Below are 22,358 nucleotides of genomic sequence, written 5' to 3'. Positions count from 1 at the left end.
GAAAGGGAGTTCATCCTGTCCTGCATGCCATTCATTACACTGCACGTAATTTACATTTCCTTGCCATACGGCGACTAACGTGCAATTGGAATGAAAACTGACCTAAAAAGAAAAAGTGAAAAGAAGGCAACAATAAAGAACATTATAGTTTTAGCATGATTCCAAAGATGAGACAGTGTCATGAAGAAGATGGTAGGTCAATATCACGCACGCTCACTTTTTAAAAGCTGCACAGGCATCAGGGCTGGCAGAGCAGACTCCCTGACTGTTGCCGTCATCTTACATGATTCTTTTGTATGTGGACAGAAAGCATATTTGCATTTCCACTTGTATCAAATGTTATTGCTATCTGTTTCTGACCAACTCCAAATGTCATTTATGTGATGTATTACCAGCACCGTTTTTTAATGTGGTCAAGCGCCATCTGATAGTGATGCACGTTAATGCAAGTGTAAATGGATGTACATTGCCTTAGCTGCAAATTCTTGCCTGTGCCTGGACTCATCTCTGACCAGACATTATGCACTGATGTCATTTTTTCACTCAGTGCTGATGGATATGTGGCTGCTGGAAACTTTCCTAGCCCACTGCCATGTCTAAGAAAAGAAAACTAAGGATAAGTACACTCTTAAACATATTGGGACTTTACTGGGTTGCGTGGTTGACAAAGAACCATTTAATTTTGTAAAGTTCCAAATATGTAAACAAAGCGGAAATCTTTAATGTTAAGTGAACTAACTAGTAGGATACTAAGAGATCAAGAAAATCTGAACTTAGAATGTGTTATTGTCTGCAGTAAGAGGCCTTTTAAGATAAGGAACCCATTGGGATTTCCACAAATCTTTTATCATCTATGCATGGCTATTTATTATGGATCTAAATAAAAGGTTCTTTCTGGAACCTTCATATGGATGGTCTTTTTGGGAATAAAAAATGGTTCCCTTATGGCATTGCTTTGAAGAACTGTGTTGGCATCTTTATTATTAAGATTGTATCCATGTTACCTTATTTGTAAAGAAAATGCAGCAGAAGTTTTTTGTTGAAATGTTCTGGTCTACATGGGATGTATAAAATGTTATTTATGGACCTCAAAAATAAAGTTTGACACCTCTGGTTTATGCAGATTTTAGGTGTTTGTGAGTTTATGCATTGCCTTCCATTCATTCAGGAATGTTTCTGGCATTGTGTCCAGAGCTCCTCAAATAGGTTTCAGCTCCCGTAAACCTGAACTAGATTAAGCAGACTGAAAAATGCAAAGAATGATGAATGGTATAAAGGGAGACATTTTCTGAGTACGTTGTACTCATGTGATGGTTGCACCTAACAGGATATGCATATTTGATTAATCAGATCTTACATTGCCTGAATAGAAATATCAGCAGGATATGTACTGTAGCTCTGGTAAGTAAGGCAGGATCAAACATGGGTCAAACATGTGCTTGAAATCCCAGTCCAAAAGTTTGTTTTAAAAGATTTAGTGAAAATTCAGAGCAAATAGTCCACACAAGAGTAAAGAAAAGGGTTGTTACACATGTAGAATAAAAGGCAAAAAAATTGGAAAAAATATCTTTTCTCTAAACTTAACTTTTGTTGTCAAACTACTGTCATTTCTGTACTTAAAGATGCTTTACTTCACCTTCAGTATACTCTAAACGTACAGCAGTGCACATTCTATACAGCACGTTATGTTATCTACTATTGGGCATATTAAGGCACAGTTTACAACCTTGTGCCCTCCATGTCTTATTCTCAGCAAGGCAGGTCACTAACTGAGACTAATCTGTAGTCAGAGGGACAAGAAATAATTAGAATATACCAGTTCAATTCAACTTGTGGAGGTTATAAGAACCTCCCATAGAATATGTACTAATATATATGCAAACATTTAATATAAATTAAATAACTAGCAAATGATTCTTACATGTACCATCATTTAAATCCCAGTTTTAGCATAATTTAGCCACTTGCGCTTGTTTAGAATTTAGAATTTTTTGAATGTCGAGGGTGGCACTTGCTTTCTTATAGTAATCTCTGCCAATAAGCTTGTCTCAAATAAATGCATGCTTGAGAGAAAAAGAAAACAATTTCTGGAAAAAAATTGCTTTCATTTGTTGCATTTGATGGTTTTCTAGGAAAACAAAGCCACTTGACTAATATAATCAAATAGTTTAAATTAGTGTCATTTCTTGTAGCTCTCTATGTAAAGCACCAGACTACCAGGTAGCTTACAAGGATGGTGACAATTTAGACAAAATCTTATCCATTGTTCCATACACATATATATCTCATTTAGATAACTGAAATCAATCGATAAGTTTAATATAACCAGAAAATTCAATGAAATTGAAATAAAATTAGACTTAAATATTTATGTATGAGTCCTTTTTACTACTTCCTCGATATTGTATGCAAATAATGCAACATAACTATTTAATATTTAGCCAGTGCACATTCTCAGAGTGTTCTTCCCGTGAGAAATGGGCTTTAGAGAACACTTTTTCAGCATACAAAGAGCGAATATCATAGATGGTGGTGAGCAACAAAGCACAATATTTGCCAGGTTTTAATGTAAGTAAGCCCATTTGGGAGATGATTATAGTCTGAATTCAATCAGTCTTTATCAATATATTCATAAGCTGCCACCCTGATGTAATTTTGAATGTCTGCATTTTTTTGCTGCTTGTGTCTCCTACAGTAGATACTATGCCAGTTTGATGATGATGTGTGTCTTTTGATGATGATGAATATTACGTAGGTTGTAGTGTATGACTTTTGCACTACCCCCCAACACACAACAGGATTTCAAAGCCCACCTGTAATAGTGAAGGCTTGTGTAGGTTGTCAGACGTTAAGACCAAACATCATAATTTAAAACAATATAATCAGATAAATGAGAATCGGACAGTTGTATTGGGTCAGAGAGTTTGTAACTCAGCCTCGACCCTGTATTGTTTTAAAAAAATGCCACTTCCTAAATTTTGCTGCGCTTGGTAATTGCCTAGTTTGACCAAATGGTAGAGCCGGCCCTGTTCCTATCTGTGAGTGCAGTTTGGTCATTTGAATCAGTTGCTGCAGGTCAATAATTTGGTTGACTGTTTTTTTGTAAATCTAGGCTGTCCCATTTCTGTGTTTTATATCAGCAGGTTTCTAGCCTGGTAATTGCTGATATGCCCAAAATATTTATTTCTAAATGGGATTTCTTTAACTTGTATCACATATAGCAAATATCACCTGATGGAGGGTGGCCAGTTCTGTAATAATTTTAGGAGAGTTTAGGTATAAGTTTAACAGTGCATTTTTTTAAAAAAAATCCATGCCATTTACTAGATATATAGCATTCAAACAACTCATGTATGCTTCCTTTGAATGAACTTGCTGCTGCTTGTTTTGTATAAGCACACGGCAAATTAACCCCTGCCCATCTAAAACATAAACCTCTCTCTACTCACCTTCTTCTTTCTTTTCTTCTAAATCTCTTAATCTTAATGAGCTCATTGGTTCTTCTCTTTCTTCTTCTTATCACATTGATTCATGGTTTCTTTTAAACCTTGCACTATAACTGGAACTGTCACTCAGTTCACCTTTCCAGCCTGCGTAGCTACAATTTCCCTATTTTGTTTACTATTTGAATGCCGACGGCTGAGGTATTCTCTCATAATTTCAATTTCTTAATCAGTTCCTCCTGTTTTTGTGCCCCACTCATTCTCTCTTACTGTGTGGCCTTCTGCCTTCTGATGGTTCGAGGTCTCCAAGTGCTTATCAGCCGTCTCTCTAGTGACATCTCCTGGCCATTTGTAGTAACACTACAGCCTCTGACAGTGCTTTCAATCACTGAGACACAGACCCGGAAAGTCGCTGCTCGCTTTGCGCCTCTGACGTGGTGCCTTTGTCCGATTCTTGCTATCGAGAAATAAAACAACAGCAACAAAAAGATTTATTACTAATGTCGACGGGTGGCATACATCATACGAAAAACGAGAGTGATATGAAACAATTCAATGCGCTCACCTTAATGGCCAATCTCATGAATATTCTAAATTTTCCATTTCATTACAGACACTGCTGTTATTATTATTATTATTATTATTATTATTATTATTATTATTATTATTATTATTATTATTATTATTATTAATGTATACCGTACTTAAAGAAAATGTGTCTTGTTTCATGGGTATATTAAAGAGGAAGATGTTTTAAACGAAGTTCACAATTTTTGTAGCTAACAAGTAACGATTAGACTGTAAGGGAATTCATTTTATCTTGCATTAAGTGAATCAGGTTTAATATGTAATGACTTGGACGACATGATTGTCAAGAGGCAGGGGGAAACGGTAAGTGTGCCAGTGACTGGAATGGGATTATTTAACTTAGACTGGATAGGAAAGATAGCCTTTCAGCTTTTGGTTTTCTTAATGATGAAAAAGACTTTTGTTTAAACTTATCACCTCCTAAATTTTGCAAAAATAATTTCATACGAAGCTGATTGATGCAAAGACAGATCTGGTAAGTGCAGATGGAGTTATACATGTGATCTTTGTATCATCAAACGGAGTGGCTCTTCATGTTTACATTGGTATAAATTGGTGGGGTACCCTTTTCACCCATACATTCCTATATATTCCTGGGGCCTCATGTAGAAACGGTGCGTATGCACAAAAATGTTGCCTAAGAACGTTTCCACATTCAAATCACGATGTATAAAACCTAAACTTGGCGTAAAGCCACGCACATTTCCACGGTAGCTCATACCTGTCATATGCAAGTTCTGCGCTCGGTTTTGCAGACTGGCAGCACCCAGCGTCAAAGCAGTGCTACTCTTCCTGTGTGGTTATCCTTTCTTATTTAGATCCACATCCCTGATGTGGCTTTATAAATACACTGAAATTAACCGCATATTGTTTATTAGTTTAATGCATCTGATTGTAATTAACCTGTAACAATATAATGGAGAATGGTCAAACTATTCCAAATACCATAACTGCTTTAGTGTTGTTACTCTCACTACACCTAGGATCCCACATCGGATCATCCTTTTCCATATTATTCTCACTGCACCACTCAGAGTATTCATATCACTGTATCTGAGTGTGAATCACAGCTGTACAGCAGCTGATTGGAAAGAGAATTATCGGTATACAGCATCAAGCAGACGCTGCCTCAGCCATGCTGTCTATTGAATTGCTCTCATATGACAAATTCTTCAGAGCCTTTCCTGTACTGACCTCGTAGTTCAGAAACAGTTTCATCCCAAGAACTCTAAATGCACTCAATCAGTCCATCAAGAGCTCCTTGTAGAACTGTTTGTACTTATTAGTACAATCACCTCACTGTAAACTTGCACTACACTTATAATATTGCACAACCTGAGTAACTTTATAAAGCATGTAATTTACATATGATGATGATATCATTTTTAAGATGAAATGCAGCAAAATATGTTTATTATATTATACAAATAAAAGTTTAACTTTAACTACACGGTGCTGCAGCGCTAGCAGGCTGCTGATGCTCCGTTCACGTATTGTTCTTGCCTCACGCTGTATTCCTGCTGGTGCTGACGCGTCACTGGAAGGATAGATGGATAGAATAATTAAATACATACTATGAAGATATTTCAATGTTCCTTAAAAGTTTTGAAGAATCTGCATTCTAAGCTTACAGATGGCTTAACGTCTATTACAGAGCTGATTGTGTGGTGATTGGGTATTTGGATGGAGGTTAGTACGTTTGAAAGAGACAGTACTGCTACAATAAATTATTTCATTGAAGGTATAGCACACGGCACAGCAAGGATCTTGCCTGAGACATGAACAATCATTGCTCCACCGTGTTCCCATGCTTAATAACATGCTTTAACTCCTATCATCATGAAAATTATATCACGTATACATCTCAGTATTTTAATTATTCAGAGAGCTGTAATATCATGAATGTAATGGATTCTGTGTCCTGTTGGAGGAAGAGAAAGCCGGTTTAAGAAGCACGTAGTGATTCACACACATAGAGCACATAGGAGATCAAATACAAAACAAAGCATTTAACGTGCTACTCTAGTTACGATGGGATTGAGAAACTAGTAAATTAAACGATTTTAAGATTAAGTTTATGATGTTCTGCTTTAATGACAAAATAAACTATCCATCCATCCATTTTCTAACCCGCTGAATCCGAATAGGGTCACGGGGGTCTGCTGGAGCCAATCCCAGCCAACACAGGGCACAAGGCAGGAACCAATCCTGGGCAGGGTGCCAACCCACCGCAGGACACACACAAACACACCCACACATCAAGCACACACTAGGGCCAATTTAGAATCGCCAATCCACCTAACCGGCATGTCTTTGGACTGTGGGAGGAAACCGGAGCGCCCGGAGGAAACCCACGCAGACACGGGAGAACATGCAAACTCCACGCAGGGAGGACCCGGGAAGCGAACCCGGGGCTCCTAACTGCGAGGCAGCAGCGCTACCACTGCGCCACCGTGCCGCCCAAAATAAACTACATGATTAAAATGGAAATTTAGAGATTAAAGTTGACATTTCATGCTTTTTCCCCACTGTGTGCCTTTTTTTTCCTCTGTACCCTAATAAGCTTTCATATGACACTCAGATTGTGGGCTAAGACTCGCCTTTTCATGGAGACTTTGATATCTGACAACTTCTTTTTTATTTCTGACGCTGTGCGACTTTGTCAACGTGAGCTTTCGCGTTTCTCCGACACACTATGTCACTCGATCAACTTCCTTTTGTTGTTAATACCACTTTATAAACCAACAAATAGTACGTTTTTTTTTGTCTCCACTTGGTATTTGCTGAAATTCTTCTATTTTCCCTCTTGCTTTTGCCATTGCCTTTTCACAGAAGGCTGTGCTTAAGGGCTATTTATATTGATTTGCATATTCAAAGAGGTGTAATTCTGGGAGGAGTTGGGGCGGGACAGCAGGCGCGTGCACGTGCATTACTTTTCACACTGATCGGAATTTATTTAGCGGAAGAATGTGGAAGTTGGCATACACATAGATTTATCCATCTGGATTTTTTTGTGCGTACGCACATTTCCACTTATGTCTGTACGCCATGTTATAGTGTGAATTTATACATGAGGCCCCTGGTCCTTTATTGGCACTTTATGGTTCTTTACTGGGTTGTATGGTTCCTTGTTGAACCTTTTCTTGACAAAGCACTGTTTCATTCTGGAAAGGGATCTCTGCATATGGTTCTTTGTGATTTAAAAATCGTCCTCATCTATAGAAAAAAACAAATATTTAATGTAAGACTACCGTGTCGGACTCTAACAGATTAAGATGACCTGTGTCCTTGTATGCAGCGAGTCCTTTTTTAAATCATGTATACACAAATCTGTTATATTCATGATTATTTACTATTTTACTGAAAAAAATGGCATGTCAGATTAAAATAAAAAAATATGCACATCGGTTGCATATAATAAAATTGCTTTTATCAAAAACAATTTAATTATGCTTAATGCACTAAATTAATAGATCCCAAAACAACATATTTTTATATAAAATGAAATGAAACTTTGTCATTCTCTGTTAAATTAATTAATTTATGTTAAATGAAGATGTCAATAAAGCATAACATTTTAACAATTGTTTTATAAATTTTCTAAAAAATGCACCTCACCAAGTTACTTAGCTTTTTAGGTTATCAATTATACTTTTTCCACTTTCATTCTATAGTTAGTTTTCAAAGTTATTAATAAGAAATGTACAGCTTTGCTTATACCAAAACTAGTTTCATTTGATAAAAATAATACAAATCAACAAAAATACAAAAGATTTGTATTCAAAAGCTGAAATGTACAACAGCTGTACAAAAACACCGCTTCTTTGGCTGTGCCAAATGTAATGTATACCATATGAACACAAAATGCACATTGGATAGAGTGTTATACAGTATTATAAAATACATGTATTTATATTTGTGTAACTGTATATATTATAGAATAAATGTTAAATATTAGTAAAATATTAAGTGCAAAAATTGCTGCTTGGCACCTTCTTTTACAAAATAATTTCTTTTTTTATTTTTTATTTTCAAACCAGCAAATTCGGCAACTGCATTGTATTGTATTCAGGTTTATTATTTATTTGTCTGTATCTGGTTGAGCAATGTTATGATAATACTAATGAAAAGCAATGCTGAAAGTAGTTGACCCGTAACGAGTCAGAAGTTTTGGAGCTTTTTTATGTACTTAAACGTAGCTGTACTAAGCAAGTACATCTAAACAACTTAATAGTACATTTACTGACTTGTGACGGTAGTTAGAGAGCATTAAAAGAGAATACAAGGAAAACCCCAAAACGGAGTAACGTTAGTGTTATTGTTTTAAATGAATATCGGAATATCTCACGTGTGTGTTTTTAACTTTTATTTCACTAACCTTTTGCGCTTAACCGGCGACAACAACTCAAACCCCACAACCTGTTGCTTCTTTTAATTTAAAAGTTTTAAAGTCACGTGACTTTACCGCCAAGTTATCCATCCTCCGCTGACGATAAATCCATTTGGTGCAGGCGCATTAATTTCCGGTGAGGACTAAATATAACTATCTTGACTTCTGCCTAAACGACTGAAATTTGTATATTGTATATCGCACAAGATTCAATAAATTAAACATAAAAATGTTCAAAAGTGGAACATTAACATAACAATACATGTAGTATAAAGTAAACACATTTTTGTAAATGTAACAACCTTCCATTTCCCTTTTTTCAGCGTTAGAGCCAGTTATGGATCTAAATAAATAAAAGTTCTTTCTGTAACCTTCATGTGGAAGTGTCGTTTGAGAACCAAAAATAGTTCCCCTATGGCAGTTGTTCTCATTCCCAGTCCTGGGGACCCTCTGTGGCTGCAAGTTTTTGTTCAACCCAGCTTTTTTTTTAAATTGGACTGTTAGCCTAATGAAGTGATCTGTTATTACCCAGTTTCTGTGTTTTGGAGTCAATGTAAAAAGCAGTTACTGTATATGGGAAATGTATTTGTTACTTTTTAACAATATTTTCATCCTGATTTTCGTTGTTTTTTTCTTGGTTTTCTGGTTATTTTATCCATTATTTACTAATTTATGGGCCTGTTGGTAAAGTAGTTGCAGCCTTTCATCATTCAGTGTTGTCATCTCAGGTGTCTGCTCTGCTTCTTTTTAATTTTCATTGTTAGGATACAACGAAAGGAGCAGACACACAGAAAAAGGTCAAAATAATAGAAAAAATATGAGTGAAACATTTAAAGATATTGAAAAAACAGAAACACTTCTAAATATTATATAAATGTAAAAATTATACTATTGTGCATTTCTGAATGTAGAATAAGTGAAGAGGAAAAAGACCAGCTAATTAAATGAGATCAATTATTATCACTGATTAAGAATCTGGCTGGAACAACAGCCTGCGGGTAAAGAGAGTCCTCAGGACTGATTTTGAGAAACCCTGCCCTATGGCATCACTCTGAAGAACCACTCTGGCACCTTTATTTTTCAAAATAATGTTTCTTTAATGGCATTTTACTGGGTTGGGCATAGTTCCTCATAAAGCCATTTCTTGACAAGGAACCATTTCATTCCGGGAAGGGGTCTTTGCTTTTGAAATAGTTTTATGTGCAGCATCAAAAACATCACATCATGAGATTATGAGTGATAGAGATGGAAAGAATGCTTGCTGGACCACCATTTTAAAACATAAACTCTTCTCTACTCAAATCGTACTGGATAGCCATCTGAGCCCAGTAAGCCATGTCAAATATTAAAAACTAAAAGAGAATGACCCTTCAACTGTCTATTTTGAAAAAGGGAGAGAGGCAGAAAAATATTTTAAAATTCTGGCACCTAGTTAGTTTCACAATACCGGGTATCTTCAGCTGTAAGTTAAAAACAGGAAAAAAATGAAAAAGACAATGATTGAATAAGATATACAAAACTGTCAGCGGTTTTCCGACGTGCCCCTGTATCGCCTCACTGTGAAACAACATCTCCAAACCGTGGGATTTGACAACAACATCCTGCTCAGGTATGTAGTAAAGTGTAGAAAACGATTTTATTTTCAAAAACGTTTTCTCGCGACTGGCACAATTACACCTAATATGCCTCTATTAACAGGCTGAAATTCTGTAAGGGCTCAATTGTAGATTGTAGATCAGTGCTGCGCTGCAACTTTAAAAGTTTCCAAAAGCTCTTGCTGCACGCACCACGCACAGGCATAGCCTACGTGGTGTTTCTGCAGAATCATCCCATTCGTCTGCCTCACGGTCACCAGATCTCGAATCTATAACACTGGTCACTTGCATTTGCAGATAAACTGTCGTTTTTATCCATCCATCCATTTTCCAACCCGCTGAATCCGAATACAGGGTCACGGGGGTCTGCTGGAGCCAATCCCAGCCAACACAGTGCACAAGGCAGGAACCAATCCCGGGCAGGATGCCAACCCACCGCAGTGTCGTTTTTATAATATGACAAATCTCTTCCTTCTTCGTGCATTGTATTTCTGACACCTGCAGCTAATGCTGCCCACCAGCCGCCCTGTAGTTCACCGCAGAAGCGTAAACTAGGGGATGGCGGTGTTTGTGCGACTAGCGGTTGACGAGCCATATCACGGATAACGGGACGGAGTGCTGCATGTATAGGCGCCTTCTTTCATACATCTTTGATTAATTTCGGGGGCCTTGTAGGTCCTGGCGCTGCTCGTGACACGTAACTCTAATGTGAGGTGTCTCCTGTCTTCCTTGACGTGATTGAGATTACCAAATCCATCAGTTTCGAAGACAAATTCTAAAATGAACTAACAACCTGGCGCTCTCATACTGTCCTAGTCAGTTATCCATCAAGACCTGGAGTAAATTGCCAGGGAAAAGGAGTGCGACCCCAAGCATTATTAAATGACAAAGTTTCGCTAAGGTTTACTACTAGCCACTGGGATATCTGGAAAAATGTGATAATATGGTTATTAATATATACCTTGCTTAGACAGTCCAGTATGAGTTGCAGTGGGACTGGCGTGCCTTTGTAACTGTAAGACGTAAATACCTCAAATGATGAAGCCATTAGTTACTGTAAATTGCTTACGCATCCTATTTTTGATGACAATTAGAAGTGGAAATACTGGAACTCCGATGCCAAACTCGCCTAGTATCACTGTTTGTAAAGTTTAGCTTATAAATATCTGTATCTCCCTCTCAACCCCCACACAACGCCTCAAATTTGAATGCACTTGGACCACTTTGAAGCCTGCTGAGAGTTTGTAATGCTGACGTGGCTGTCTCGGACGCAGTTCTACGGCAGCAGTTTGAGCAGGGAGTGGACTGTACTGTTATGTTGTGCCGAGCCAGAGTTTCGAACGTACGGGACAGCGGCGCGCACGCACGAAATGTGTCACGGGACAAGAAGCTACGAAGCACTGCTATCAGTGACGTGCTGACAATGTGTGGGCCACAAGAGTATCCACTTGCAGAGCCACAGCAACATAAGTAACTTACGTATTTCTGAGCGATCGAAAACGTCTGCACTTTAGAAGCTTAACACCGCGAGTCCACACTTCCGTGACGAACTGCTACAGCAGTCGTCGCGGTATGTGTGACTTCATCATGGAGTTTGCAGACGATTCTATTCCACAGTGATAACGTTCTGATTTTCTGTGGTATATTTACATCGTAGGTGAGAACAACTTATTAAGTGGGTTGATTGTTGTGTTTTGTAGTTTTATTTTATTCTATTGTTTCAAAGTATTATGTTTTTACAGTATTGCTTTACATTCAGTATAGTGCGTATTTTTTTTTTTCATTTCTATTTGCCTGTGTCATGTCTTCGTATACCGAGAGATCCTCAACTCTCGTGAGAAGAAAGGAGTCACAAATGTAACAGCGTGTTTCAAGGAATATTTGAAAAAAAAAAATAGTAAAAATTGACTGAAAGCAGGCTTAACGTGGTCTCTGGTGCCAGTGAGAAAGTATCGTAAACTGCCAAAATGAAATGGCTAATTGAAACACTTGCAAAAAGGACTTGTAGAATACACTGGAACATGGCACTACGATCAGCATCTTTAAGAGAAGACCTAGGCCCTTGTTTATAAAACGTTGCGTAGATTCAAGCATGAAAATATGTGCAGGCAAAAGAAAGAAAAAAGTCGGAACCAAAAAAAAAAAAAAACTAACAAAAAATAATATTTATGTAACCTTACGTACGCAAATTTCGGCGTAATTTACATATTTATAACTTATATATATATATATATATATATATATATATATATATATATATATATATATATATATATATATATATATATATATATATATATATTTGTGTATATACTGTATACATTGTATATGCATAATGTGTGTGTATGTACACCTACGGAAAGGGTACCCCCCCAGACTTACAAGTTTACACGTTTTATTGTTACACAACATTGAACCAAAGTAGATTTAACTTGGCTTTGTGAGATTGATGAAAAGAAAAGACTCTTTAATGTGAAAGTAAAAACAGGTCCCTACTTTGTGTCTGGGCTTGAAAAAAGCTTTTCACTCATAATCTCAGCGTGGCAGAACTTGAGCAGGAAAGCAGTGTCCAGATGTGCAAAGCTGATAGAAACCTATGCACAGAGACTCAAGGCTGCCAGTGGTACATCTACTAAATTCTGACATGAAGGGGGTAAATACAATCCAATCCAATCCAATTTATACATATACATAGCCCAAAATCACACAAGAAATGAGCTTTAACAGGCCCTGCCTCTTGACAGCCCCCCAGCCTTGACTCTCTAAGAAGACAAGGAAAAACTTCCAAAAAAAAAAACCCTTGTAGGGAGAAAAAAATAAAAAAATTGGAAGAAACCATGGGAAAGGCAATTCAAAAAGAGACCTCTTTCCAGATAGGTTGGGCATGCAGTGGGTGTCAAAAAGAAGGGGGTCAATACAATACACTACACAGAACAGAACAAATACTCAATACAGTATAAAAATTAAAATGTTACAAGTACAGAGCAGAATTTAACAGTAGATAATATCACATAATCCATCCATCATCCAATCCGCTATATCCTAACTACAGGGTCACGGGGGTGTGCTGGAGCCAATCCCAGCCAACACAGGGCGCAGGGCAGGAAACAAACCCTGGGCAGGGCGCCAGCCCACCGCAGGGTGCACACACACACATGCCAAGCACACACTAGAGGCAATTTAGAATCGCCAATGCACCTAACCTGCATGTCTTTGGACTGTGGGAGGAAACCCATGCAGACACGGGGAGAACATGCAAACTCTATGCAGGGAGGACCTGGGAAGTGAACCTGGGTCTCCTAACTGCAAGGAAGCTGTGCTACCCACTGCGCCACCATGCCACCCATATCACATAATATGATTTGGATTTGTTTAGAGTCCTGGATACCTCAGCCATCAAGCTGCCTCCCCCATTTGGCCATTTCACAGCTGAAACAGAGCTGGGCCAGCCAATCTGATGGTGGGCAGGTGGGCTGTGGCACCAAGTGTCACATTTGAATACCGAGAAGAGAAACAGAATAGGTGAGGGTTAGTAACAAATTATAACTATCATGATATAGCGGGTTGGATAATGGATAGATGTTACTTATGTTTTAGTGATAATGACTAACAACAGTGATGAAGTCTGTACATTTAATTAGCAGCTCTAGTCAGGATATGCTAAACTGAAGTAGTGAGTCTTCTGCCAGGATTTAAAAGCTGAGACCAAAGGGGCATCTCTTATAGTAGCAGAAAGACCATTCCACAGTTTAGGGGCCCTGTAACTAAAAGCTCAACCTCCCACTGTTATTTTATTAATCCTTGGAATCATAAGCAGACCGGCATCTTGAGATCTTAATGTGCGCTCAGGTTTGTAAGTCATGATAAGTTCAGACAAGTAAGCCGGACCTTGGCCATTTAATGCTTTATATGTTAAAGGGAGGATTTTGAAATCTGCCCTAAACTTAACCGGGAGCCAGTGTAAGGATTTAGAACATTAGAATATTAGAACACTCCAGACGAGAACAGGCCATTCAGCTCAACAAAGCTCGCCAATCCTATCCACTTATTTCCTCCAAGAAAACATCAAGTCGAGTTTTGAAAGTCCCTAATGTCTTACTGTCTACCACACTACTTGGTAGCTTATTCCAAGTGTCTATCATTCTTTGTGTAAAGAAAAACTTCCTAATGTTTGTGCGAAATTTACCCTTAACAAGTTTCCAACATTTCCACAGGCTTCACCCCGTGTTGATGCTCTAACATGCTTTGTTAAAAAACAGTCGCTGATTACTTCTAAAAACTTCTGCTCTTGTGCTCCTCCATCTGCAAGGTTATCCCAGTTAATATCTGGATAATTAAAGTCCCCCATGACTATAATATCCCCCTGTAAACTTGCATTTTTGATATTCCTAAACTGATGTGTGTTGAAGAATAAGAACTGGAGTTATGTGTTCGTTTTTTCTTGTTTTTGTAATAATTTTTTGCAGCAACATTTTGGATTAACTGGAGGCCGTATAAAGAACAGTTTGAACATCCAATGAACACTGCTTTGCAGTAGTCAATCCTACTAGAAATAAATGCATGAATTAATTTCTCAGAATCCTGTTTATTTAATTTCCCAACATATTTAAGATGGAAGAAACATGATTTGGACAACTTTGTAATGTGTGCTTTAAATGACATGTTAGAGTCGAAGATAACTCCTAGATTTCGGGCTGATTCAGTAAAATTAATGGTGATTCCAACTGTGTTAAACAATGACAGAATATTGTTGTGATCAGCGTCATTTCCTCCAACAATTAACATCTGTTTTATCTGTGTTTAAAGGCAAATAGTTCTCATCCATCCACTCCTTTAATTCACTAACACAACTAATTAAATACAACATTTGAGAAACTTCATTTGATCTAAATGAAAGGTATACTGGGTGTCATCTGTATACGAGTGAAAATTAACATTATGTTTCCTAATGATAGATCCCAGTGGAAGCATGTAAAGTTAAAACAGTAATGGTCCCAGTACTGAGCCCTGCGCTTCTGTGTATAATGATGGAGTACTGTCAGCACATTTCTGTACATATTGAAATTGATTTGATAAATAAGAACTAAACCAAGTCAGCCCAGTGCCTGTAAGCCCAACATTATTTTCTAGCCTGTGCAATAAAATAGAATGGTCAATGGTGTCAAATTCTGCACTTAAGTTCAACAACATAATTACAGTGGAGTTTCCTTCATCAGATGATATCAGAATGTCGTTTACAACCCGCGTTAGTGCCATTTCTGTACTATGACCAGCGCGGAAACCAGACTGTAATTTCTCAAATAAATTTTAATGCGTAAGTTGTGAATGAAGCTGATTGGTGACTACTTTTTCTAGTATTTTAGAGTGAAAGGGTAAATTTGAAATAGGCCTATAATTATTTAGTATGTGTAGGTCTAGGTCTGACTTTTTAAGTAATGGTTTAATGGCTGGCACTTTTAGTGCATTAGGTACTGTGCCATGCAATAATGAACTATTGATAACGGTTAGAATAGGCGCTGCAAGAACATCCATTGCACTTTTTACTAGTTTTGTTGGCGCTGGATCTAGGGAACAAGTAGTGGGCTTCATTTTAGAAATTAAATTTAAGACTTGCTGCTCAGTTACAGGATTAAAATTACCAAAGTGCTGAATGCAATGTGAGGCAGGGTCTGCTAAGCTAGTATTTGGTTTGTACTGTGATGATGAGATCTGGGATCTTATATTTTTAATTTTCTCATTGAAGAATAAGTAAATACTTATGTGATCAATTGTTTTATTTTAAAACTGTAACTAATTTACAACACTTTGCAGAGATTTGTTTTCACTTTGAAATTAAAAGAGTCTTTTTCTGTAGATCATTGTCAAAAAAGTTAAATCCACTGTGTTTCAATGTTTTGAAACAATAAAAAGTGAAAACTTTCACAGTGGCTAATATTTTTATTGGGACTGTATGTGTGTCTGTATTTATTGTGGAATATAAAGAAAAAAGAAGCTCCACAAAAACAAAGTTTTGGGGACCGTCCCGGTATATTGTCACAGGAGGCTGAGGGTCAGACCCAGCCGGGACGACATAAAGGACCGGGAGGTGATCTATACATCCCCCCTGGCCACGAGGGGGCAACCACCTTGGATGTTGAGGGGACCACAGGGAAGGAGCAAGGAGGCTGAAGCCCACTGGGACCCGTGGCCACCACCAGGAGGCGCCTTGAGCGTCAAGGAGCCAGGGAGATTGACACTTCCACCACACCTAGGAAGGTGGAGGAAGGACCTTCAAGTACACCCTGCTTCCGAGTGCAAGGGCAGAAATTCCACCACACCAGGAAGTGCTGCCAGAAGAGCATCATCAGGAACCTGGAGCACATCCGGGTGGGAATTAAAGGGGCTGCCTCACTCCAATCAGGGAGCTAGAGTCAGGAGCAGGAGCAGGATGAAGCTCCCGTGAGGAGAGGAAAGGCGGCCCACAGACACTGGAAGAGAGACCCGTGGATAGGGCGATTGGTGCTGGGAGCAATGTGTGCTGCGTGGGACTTATTTGTCTTAATAAACGTGTGTTTTTGGTAAAGTGCTGGTGTTAGTCTGATGGTGATTGGAACCATGCTCACTATATATACTGTCACGCACGTGCGAGTAGGAGGCAGCTAAAGGGCTCGAGTAATTGTAATAAAACATCTGACCAGGGGGTTAGTACACTGACTATCTTTCTCAGTTCCCTACAGACCTTCCCCAGGAAATCCTGCAAAGTTCCGGCGCCTCTGAAGATGTCACTTCCGACATCCCTTTGATGATGTCACTTCTGAAGCCGGACCCTTTGATGACATCACTTCTGGTTCCGGTCCCTTTGATGACATCACTTCCTCTCAAGACCTTTAAAGTCTCCATCTTAGGCTACTATAGCCAGTTCTGTTTTGGACTCTGTGATATGCACATCGTTTGTTTGATAAAGAAACCCATTTTGCAGCTGGGAAGAACAATATATGGGTGGCTGCCCCAAACCTTTATAATGTCTTGGACTCGTTTTTATGACAATATATATATATATATGTATGTATATGTATGTGTGTATATATGTAGGTATGTATACATATATATGTATATATATGTGGATGTATGTGTATATATATATGTATATATATATGTGTATATGTATATATGTAGATATGTATGTATATGTACATATGTATATGTGTATATGTATATATATGTTTATATGTGTGTGTGTGTGTGTATATATGTATATATACATATATATGACAGCAACACTCATAACAGTGACAAAACAATTACATTGACAATCATGTTACGTTCTTTTTGAAATGTTTCCTTTTCTTTTTCATTACTTCTTTAACTGACTCAGCTCACCCGTCTGGGTTTCCCACAATCCTTTTATACTGTTCAACCTGGAAGTGCTTCATCCCTCAGCCCATGATTCCCCATCACTTCTGGGTTATATAAAAAAGTCCTTTTTTCTTCATCCCGGAAGTACATCCTTCCGTCCCAATGACTATGATGTACTTCCGGACTGTAGTAAACCCCAATGTCTCTATGCCTCCCAGCAGCGTCTCCTGGTGGCCCCCACGTTATCCAGCAGGGTTGCACTGGAAGACTCCAATTCCCATGAATCCCTGCTGGAATTTGGGGCCCCTCCATGATGCAGGGATGGCTCCACCTGGCGGTCTGGGGGTATTGGCCAGGATGACTCACCAGGCACTGCTCATCACTTGTCCAATACAGTCCCCACAGTGAAGCATGGCGGTGGTAGCATCATGCTGTGGGGGTGTTTTTCAGCTGCAGGGACAGGACGACTGGTTGCAATCGAGGGAAAGATAAATGTGGCCAAGTACAGGGATATCCTGGACAAAAACCTTCTCCAGAGTGCTAATGACCTCAGACTGGGCCGAAGGTTTACCTTCCAACAAGACAATGATCCTAAGCACACAGCTAAAATAACGAAGGAGTGGCTTCACAACAACTCTGTGACTGTTCTTGAATGGCCCAGCCAAAGCCCTGACTTAAACCCAATTGAGCATCTCTGGAGAGACCTAAAATGGCTGCCCATCAACGTTTACCATCCAACCTGACAAAACTGGAGAGGATCTGCAAGGAGGAATGGCAGAGGATCCCCAAATCCAGGTGTGAAAAACTTGTTGCATCTTTCCCAAGAAGACTCATGGCTGTATTAGCTCAAAAGGGTACTTCTACTAAATACTAAGCAAAGGGTCTGAATACTTAGGACCATGTGATATTTCAGTTTTTCTTTTTTAATAAATCTGCAACAATTTCAGAAATTCTTTTTTTTGTCTGTCAATATGGGATGCTGTGTGTACATTAATGAGGAAAAAAATTAATTTAAATGATTTTAGCAAATGGCTGCAATATAACAAAGAGTGAAAAATTGAAGGGGGTCCGAATACTTTCCGTACCCACTGCATACTTGTCATCCCGGCCAATACCCCCAGGCCGCCAGGTGGAGCCCTCCCTGCAGTATGGAGGTGCCCTGAAGACCAGCAGAGAATCATGGACAATTTAGTTTTTATACACAGCCCTGCTGGATACCACAGGGGCTGCAAAAGCATCATAGTGAGAGCGACGGCAGAAGTGACGTACTTCCGGGGTGAAGAAAAGGACTTGTACCTGACCCGGAAGTAATAAAGAATCACATGGACTGGGGATTAGGAACACTTCCGGGTCAGGGAGTATAAAAGGACTGTGGGAACTCCCAGATCGTGAGCTGAGCTGGGTGGAAGGGTTGCAACGCGTCTGGGAGTGGAGGATCAGTTTATTGTTAGTATTATGATTTGTTTATGAATATAGTGGAGGAGAGGGTGCTTTGTGCACTATGCAGAATTAATAAAGTCAACATTTGTATTTTTATTTGGTGTCTGGTGTCTTGGACAGTGGTTTAAGGGAGCGATAGTGCCCCCTATCTTTCACAATATATATTGTAGAAATAAAGCACAAAACAGCATAAAGGTTTGGGGTTTTCCGGCCTCTTATACTGTACAGTTTTGAATATTGCATCAGGTAATTTTCCATATACATCAGACAGTCAAGATGGCGAAGTGGGAAGCATTTATGGAGTGGGACCGGAATTGACAAAGAGGAAGGCAGGGATGGAACCGAGGAGGATGATGGGAGTTATGATGTCATCAGAGGTAGACAGAAGGAAGGGAAAGAACACGGAAGTGGAAGTACGTGGTCAGGGAGTCTGATTAGATTCATGGCAGAGCTGCTTCTTTCTTTCTGTAGGAACAAAGAGAGAGAGGTTAGTACCCCGCTTTTCCCTTTTGGCATGAGTTTTCGTGCTGCAGTTCGGGTCTTTGGGCCTATGCGTGCGTGGCAATATATGTATATATATATATATAGTAGCCACATGGGGATGCCACTATATATCTATACTAATAAAAGGCAAAGCCCTCACTCACTCACTCACTCACTCACTCACTCACTCACTCACTCACTCACTCACTCACTCACTGACTCATCACTAATTCTCCAACTTCCCGTGTGGGTGGAAGGCTGAAATTTGGCAGGTTCATTCCTTACAGCTTCCTTACAAAAGTTGGGCAGGTTTTATATCGAAATTCTACGCGTAATGGTCATAACTGGAAGCAGTTTTTCTCCATTTACTGTAATGGAGATGAGCTTCAACGCCGTGGGGGCGGAGTTTCGTGTGACATCATCACGCCTCCCACGTAATCACGCAGTACATAGAAAACCAGGAAGAGCTCCAAAAAGCGCTGAAGAAAACATGCATTATATAATTGAGAAGGCAGCGAAACAATAAGAAGCGAGCGAGTGACATATACAACCATATTCATGAGTTCTGCTACTTCGGAAACAAAGCACAATGTAAACCTACACTTTAAATTAAGTTCATAGACAGGCTGCCGCTGGCGTTTGTAATTTAGTGCCTGCCCATATAAGGCCGTCCGTCAGCGGCAATCCAATAGCAAACTGCCACTAAATATTCACGGGTGAAGGACTGTGCTTATGGAGAGGAAGATGAGATGGTCAGGGTGGTGTTTGACACAAACTCAGCGAAACTGCAGAGAAAGTTTTAAGTGCCAGGACTAAGGTAACATTAAATACAGCCATGGACATAGCACGAGATGGCACCAGCACAGCTGGGAACCTTCGATGCATGTACACCGAGTGGCTCACGTGAACTGACGCAGTGCACAGATAAAAGGCAACAGTTCCAAAGAGCGCTGAACAAAAACCGAATTACACAATTGAAAAGGCAGCAAAAATATGAAGCGCCTGATAAGCATATTCATAAATCCAACTACTGCGGAAACAAAGCACACGGTGGAAAAAGTCAATGTCCCGCTAAAGGAAGACAGTGTAAAAAAACCCGTGCATGCAGTGTGTCAGGTCTCAGATAAAGAAGAAGACGAGCTGTTTATTGATGCAGTAAGAAACGAATCGATGAAAGAAACCTGTCATCTTTACAACGATTGACAAACACGGAATGTAACTTGAACACAACACATCCTACAAATACGAACCTGATTGAAAGAAATAATGATAATCAAATCCTTGATGACAGCAACACTCAGTAACACTCACAAAACAAATACTGTATATTGACAGTCATGTTACGTTATTTTTAAAATGTTCCCTTTTCTTTTCTAGCTTTTTAACACACTACTTCTCGCTATGATACGCTGGTATATATATATGTATATATATATCCCGATCTACATACTCGAATAATGGATACTTTATTCGCCATCAATGATTGTTTTGGTAAAGCCATACTCAGTGTATTCATTAGATGAACGGTAAAAAGTAAGAACGAGGGAGGATGCAGGCTGTAGTGCTGGCGTCAACTCTATCTGAATTGCGCGATCACATTTCAAAAATATATCTTTTCAAGTTCTATTTAGTCCATATTTGTCAAACTCAAGGGCCACGGGCCACATCCGACCCGTGTAATTATATCCGCCCGAGATCATTTTATATACTGTATTATTGTTATTAATGGCCCGGGTATATGAAGCGCTGGTAACACAATAAACTACAGATCCCATAATGCAGCGCTTCAGCTGCCTTGCCGAACACTTACGCGTTAATCAAGTCTAGCTTATGATGCTGCAAGTTATTGCGAAGCTAGCTCACACGATGCTGAGAGAAAAGTTGATTCTGAAAATAGAGCCTTTAAAACCGATGGGAGGCTGAGTATATGTTTACTGAACCCGTGTGTCTCATTTGTGGAGCTAATGTGGCTGTAATTACAGAATTTAATCTAAGACGGCACTATGAGACAAAACATCAGGGTAACCCTGAATGCAATGCAGAAGATACAGAAAGCAGAAGAATTAAATAAGAATCTGACACTTCAGCGGACGTTTTACCGTGCACAATCACAAAGTGATTTCAAGTGAAGCTGCTTTTATGGGAGACACAAATGCACCAGTGCACCTTGCCCCACTTTCCCTGTTGCCAAGTAATGTTAAACCAAGTCGTCACTACGGTGTTCCCAAATCGCACTTTGCTGATAAACTGAGCGCACTGAGTTTGCACGGCGCTTTGGTGACTTTGAAGAACAAAAAAAGTCCGTCTACATGCCGCTCGAACCTTGTGCATGTTTGGTAGCACATATCTGTGTGAGAAGCTCTTCTCAGTGATAAAGACTAACAAAACAGCACACAGGAGTCGCCTCACTGATGAGCACCTGCAATCCATCCTGAGAATCTCCACAACACAGAACCTCACACCAAACAGAAACGAACTTGTGCCAAAAAAGATGCCAGGCGTCCAGCTCTAAAATGACATATGAGCAAAGACAACTGAATGATTTGATTTGTTATTGCTGAAAGGAACACATTTTATTTATATTTCCAGGTTTTGTTATGCAGCATGTTCATATTTGAATTTGTATAATTTTGACAGGATATATTTTTATGGAGAGCAAAATCTTTTGGGATATTTAAAATCTAAGTTTATTTTTTATATAAAATTACATAAGAGTAAAGAAATTTGAATGTTTGTTCTTTTAAATTTTTACTTTATTTCTAACTTGTATAATTTAGACAGGATATATTTTTATGGAGAGCAAAATATTATAAGTTGTTTAAGGTTTGAGTTGATTTATTCAGAATAATATTCCTGTCTGTTTTTACCATTCCTACCAAAGATATTTCTGTCGACTAAATAAAAATTCCTTCTATTTAAAATTTAAATAGAACTTGAACAAATCGATAGTTCATAATATCCACGCAGACTTGCACGTAAGAGCGGAGTTATCCGTTTTAACAAGCAGCGTATTGCACTGATCTGAAATAGCTGTGTGTGTATATATGTAGATATGTATGTATATGTATATATATGTTTATATAT

At 38.9% G+C, this 22,358-nt stretch overlaps 1 protein-coding gene across 2 annotated transcripts in view; it reads left to right on the top strand.

Annotated features, from left to right (window-relative positions):
* The window catches only part of hykk.2 (hydroxylysine kinase, tandem duplicate 2), a 39,760-nt gene that overhangs the window by 6,132 nt on the left and 11,270 nt on the right, over nt 1-22,358 (top strand). Inside the window, exon 1 of one of the 2 annotated variants that reach the window (XM_039764613.1) lies at nt 10,681-11,673. The exons of the other annotated variant lie outside the window; for it this stretch is intronic. The gene's annotated coding sequence lies outside the window, so the exon portion shown is untranslated. Of the gene's footprint in view, nt 1-10,680; nt 11,674-22,358 lie in introns of those variants that run through there. 2 annotated transcript variants of the gene reach the window in all.

Source organism: Polypterus senegalus, chromosome 1 (genome assembly GCF_016835505.1).
Source record: "Polypterus senegalus isolate Bchr_013 chromosome 1, ASM1683550v1, whole genome shotgun sequence".
NCBI lineage: Eukaryota > Metazoa > Chordata > Cladistia > Polypteriformes > Polypteridae > Polypterus > Polypterus senegalus.
Note: the sequence above shows the minus strand (reverse complement) of the source record. Positions and strands in the feature narration are given on the sequence as shown.